The sequence below is a fragment of the Bombina bombina genome, chromosome 2 (genome assembly GCF_027579735.1).
Source record: "Bombina bombina isolate aBomBom1 chromosome 2, aBomBom1.pri, whole genome shotgun sequence".
Lineage (NCBI taxonomy): Eukaryota > Metazoa > Chordata > Amphibia > Anura > Bombinatoridae > Bombina > Bombina bombina.
In genome coordinates, this window is record NC_069500.1 from 1,434,216,918 (window position 1) to 1,434,222,296 (window position 5,379).

Below are 5,379 nucleotides of genomic sequence, written 5' to 3' on the forward strand. Positions count from 1 at the left end.
AAAATGGAAATAAGTTGTCAATTGTTGTACTATAACAAGATTTCTGAAAAAACAGGTACAAAAAGTAACAAAATATTATGAATCAGAAAGTTGTAACAAGAGGGACCAAAGAAAAAAAAAAGACCCTACATCACTGGGCAGCTGGATAACTGAACTGCAGCACCACACTCCCCACATTATAAGACATAAGTAACAATGGGAAAAATACTTTTATTGAAATACATACTGATAACTATGTTAAAGTAGTTAGATATACCAAACTGGACTTGTATTGATGAGGAATGAGTGCTTAAGAAATACAACAAATACATTTTTATAACCTTTTTTTCCCCCCACTTTGAAAATTTACAGAATTCGCCCAGTTTGTCTCTTGCATCCATGCTTCTTTTGTTTGAATTCACCACTACTAGATCAGTTTCCTTCTAAAGGATAAATTCCATTATGCAAAATGAGTTGTAATTCACAGAACGTGGTTTGTTTCCTTTTGATGTGGAAATTTTTTTTTTTTGTTCTTAGCAACAAAACTGCGTTACTTCCTTTAAGGGGTTGCGGGCTTGCCTGGAATCTGAAGCGTCACATAATTGGACAGAAGTGGACAGGTTTGTCTACATATTTTACATTTAATAAATCCACCTGTTTGGCAATAAGTCAAATATTACATCTACGATGTCTTCACCAAATCGTAGACATAAATATGGAAATCGTCATCAAATTTTATGAAATAAACAGAGGGTTTGGCTTCCACTTGGTGTATTACCATGCCAGTCCTTTTTGAGCCATCTTCTTTGGCATACTCCACTTGCTTTCCTACAAGGCTGTCCACAACTTCTCCTGGTTATCTTTCTGCTGGAGGGGTATCATTAGAGTCTGGCATGATGCGGAGATCTCCTTCTTTGTAGTCATCTAATAGCTGATACATATATAAAACTGGGTCCTTCTCGTAGGTTATATAAAACCATGTGTTCATTATGGGAGCTCTTGCTAAGACCATTCCTCTCCACTCATCCTTAGAACCATCTTCTGTTTCAAACATGTGTTCAACAGCTTTACCAATCATTGTGTCTGCCAAGTGAGCATCACTAATTCGAGATGAAGCACCTCTATCTGGAAGAACTTCAAGAGCAGACATTCGCTCGTCCTTGTGGAGTTCTAGTCCATAGACACAATCAAATCCATCATATTTAATAAGATAAAGGGATGGGTTGACTGGCACTTGATCCAATACAGTTCCTTTCCATTGTGTTATTGGGCCACTACCTTCTTTCCAACCATAATGTATTCTGCAACCTACAATATTCCTCCGGGGCTGGGAAATTGGTTTGCTTGGACCAACATTATTTCGATGCTTCTTGTGAGAAGTCCTTTTTTTCATCATACTGGCAGACACACCTGCATGTGCTGCATCACCTCTGGCTCTCTGACCTGCTGCCTTTCCGAATGGGGTCTTCATTCATCTGTGTATAAAAGGGCAGCAAAGCTGCCAAACTAGGGTAAAAATCCTATTCCTCCAATTTCCCTTTTTTGTTCCAGTCTATACAAAGAAACTGTATCCTTTTAGCCCACCATCCAAGCAAGATTTCTGTGTTTCAATCCACAGCAAGTGGTTCCGATGTCAGCCTACTCCAACCTGAAGAGTGCTGCATAGACTTTACATTCAGGTTCCTACACAGTCCCTCCAGTCCTTGCGATTTGTTGCAGTACTCCGTCTCAATGATATATTTATTTATTTTTGTGTCCTAACCTCCTCCCTTTTTTCTGCCTGCCTTATCCGTCATAGGTTTTGTCGGCAGCACTAACAGCAACTCCCGCCTCAAGCTCTCCTGCTGAACTTCCAGACCCGGCCCATACCCTCACATTCCAGTTCCTCGTTTTCCTTCGTCTTTGGAACCCCTCCCCCCACTACATTTCCTCTGCCAGATCCATATGTCCTCTTTCATGCTGCTGGTTTTGTGGAGGGTCATGGAGCCTCTGCTAAAAAGGCCTAAGGATAAAGAAGTGTACTGGGTGTATAATCTAAGTTTTTTTAGATTTCACGGTTGCAACTAATGATCTCTGTGTTTCTAAAATCAATGCCTTTCCAGAAATCTATTTTTCTAAAGGATGCCATATGTCCTCTTTCCTGCTGCTGGTTTTGTTGAGGGTCCTGGAGCCTCTGCTAATAAGGCCTAAGGATAAATAAGTGTACTGGGTGTCTAATCCAGTTTTTTTTAGATTTCCCGGTTGCAACAAATTATCTCTGGGTTTCTCAAATCAATGCCTTAAATGTAATCTATTGTTCAAAAGGATGCCATATGTCCTCTTTCCTTTTTTTTTTTTCTCGGTATTTTTGTTTATTTTAGAAAATGTAATGCACTTATAGCTTCACTAAGATTATGACTTTGCCATTTTCCATGCAGCATTTTGACATGTCGTGTGATATGACTAGAAGATTGAAGAATGGTATGTTTTGAATCTGCTGAGCATAATTAAAAAAAAAAAAAATAATTTAACTTGAGTTAATAACTGAAGCATGACTTCAGGAGTCAGGTGTGGTCGTAGGTAGTGGTTGTTAGCAGATTATTTTTATTGCAAATTGCAATTGCCACAGCGTGCATAAAATGTGTGTCACTAGTCCAAATCTTACCTTTTTTTTTCATTCAGGGGTGTCCGGCACCATATTGGAAAGGCAAAAAACAGGTCTCCGTACCCGTTGATATAAGGGGTGACTAGTGCTTTTACCAGGCTCCTCTTGGATAGCCCCAGAAAGTGTGACTATGAATCCCAAAAAGAAAATTAAATTAAGGTTGAAAACTAACTCCAAAGTAACTTGTAAGACCTGGAGCTCCTCAAACACATGTCCTACCGCAACAGCTATAGGCTCCGCCCCCCCAAATCTTACCTTTTTAATGCCAATTGATATTGCCACAGCTGGAACAACAGTAAATAACATGTGCGTCACCACAGTCTCCAAAGCTGTTGTCGGATGTATACAAAAACACTGATAAAGTATTCCTTTCGGGGCGCAAAGAGATGGCTACCGGAACACTCCAGGAACTTCCCAAGAGTCGCTGTCTTGTGTTTCTGGTGATGTTGGAGACATCTGGGTAGTGTACAGGGAGGCCCAAAATCCTCTCCATCTCTGTGCATCACAGGACAGGACGTCCTTGTCATCCATAAGCACATGAAATTGCTTGCATTTTCCTTGGTTCAAGAAGTTCAGCTTTTGTGATGATAGTACAGAATTAAATAAACTTTGGTTTCCTACCATACTCAAGACAATCTTGTAGTTCAAGCTTCGGACTTGCTGTGGGAAACAGTGGCCTGTCCATACCAGGAAGATGATTTAGACAGAAGTAACAGGCTCTGATTGCAGGTGACACATGTTTATCGTCAATCATCAAAGGGGTTGCGTGCAGAATATGGCCCCTTATTCACATGTTTGTCCAGAGCCACAACATTTGCAAACAGCCAGAAGAAAGGTCGGTTCTCACCAGCCTTAAGTTGAGCTTCAATTACCAAATGCTGATATTCAAAAAATAGACAAACAGTGCCTTAAAAAACACATTTGCAATATGGATTCACCAGAGCAAGGTCATTGCAAGTACTTCCCACGATAACAAAATTAAAATGCCACAACTCTGCAATCTTCCCCTTCACATTATTATTGTCACACTACATTGTACTCCTATGCCCACCTCCCTGCTCTTGTTTTTGTTGAGGGTCCTGGAGCCTCTGCTAAAAAGGCCTATGGATAAATAAGTGTACTGGGTGTCTAATCAATGTTTTTTTCTATTTCCCGGTTGCAAATAATGATCTGTGGGTTTCTAAAATCAATGCCTTTCTTGTAATCTATTATTCAAAAGGATGACATATGTCCTCTTTCATGTTGTTGTTTCGGTTGAGGCTCCGGGACCCTCTTATTAAAAAGGCCTGAGGAAAAATTAATATACTGGGTGTCTAATCAATGTTTTTTTCTATTTCCAGGTTGCAAATAATGATCTGTGAATTTCTAAAATCAATGCCTTTCTTGTAATCTATTATTCAAAAGGATGACATATGTCCTCTTTCATGCTGTTGTTTCGGTTGAGGCTCCGGGACCCTCTTATTAAAAAGGCCTGAGGAAAAATTAGTGTACTGGGTGTCTAATCAATGTTTTTTTCTATTTCCCGGTTGCAAATAATGATCTGTGGGTTTCTAAAATTAATGCCTTTCCTGTAATCTATTATTCAAAAAGATGACATATGTCCTCATTCCTGCTGTTGTTTCGGTTGAGGCTCTGGGAACCCTCTTATTAAAAAGGCCTGAGGATAAATAAGTGTACTGGGTGTCTAATCAATGTTTTTTTCTATTTCCCGGGTCATATAAATGATCTCTGGGATTCTAAAACCAATGCCTTTCCTGTAATCTATTATTCAAAAGGATGACATATGTCCTCTTTCATGCTGTTGTTTCGGTTGAGGCTCCGGGACCCTCTTATTAAAAAGGCCTGAGAATAAATAAGTGTACTGGGTGTCTAATCAATGATTTTTTCTATTTCCCGGGTCATATAAATGATCTCTGTGATTCTAAAATCAATGCCTTTCCTGTAATCTATTATTCAAAAGGATGACATATGTCCTCTTTCATGCTGTTGTTTCGGTTGAGGCTCCGGGACCCTCTTATTAAAAAGGCCTGAGGATAAATAAGTGTACTGGGTGTCTAATCAATGTTTTTTTTCTATTTTCCGGGTCATATAAATGATCTCTGGGATTCTAAAATCAATGCCTTTCCTGTAATCTATTATTCAAAAGGATGGCATATCTCCTCTTTCATGCTGTTGTTTCGGTTGAGGCTCCGGGACCCTCTTATTAAAAAGGCCTGAGGATAAATAAGTGTACTGGGTGTCTAATCAATGTTTTTTTCTATTTCCCGGGTCATATAAATGATCTCTGGGATTCTAAAACCAATGCCTTTCCTGTAATCTATTATTCAAAAGGATGACATATGTCCTCTTTCATGCTGTTGTTTCGGTTGAGGCTCCGGGACCCTCTTATTAAAAAGGCCTGAGAATAAATAAGTGTACTGGGTGTCTAATCAATGATTTTTTCTATTTCCCGGGTCATATAAATGATCTCTGTGATTCTAAAATCAATGCCTTTCCTGTAATCTATTATTCAAAAGGATGACATATGTCCTCTTTCATGCTGTTGTTTCGGTTGAGGCTCCGGGACCCTCTTATTAAAAGGCCTGAGGATAAATAAGTGTACTGGGTGTCTAATCAATGTTTTTTTCTATTTCCCGGGTCATATAAATGATCTCTGGGATTCTAAAATCAATGCCTTAACTGTAATCAATTGTTCACAAGGATGCCATATGTCCTCTTTCATGCTGTTGTTTCAGTTGAGGCTCCGGGAACCTCTT

General features: G+C 39.3%; 1 pseudogene; it reads right to left on the minus strand.

The window, feature by feature from the left end:
- Positions 1–334: 334 nt before the first annotated feature.
- LOC128648341 (spindlin-Z-like) lies at positions 335–1,539 on the minus strand (annotated as a pseudogene).
- Positions 1,540–5,379: the final 3,840 nt, after the last annotated feature.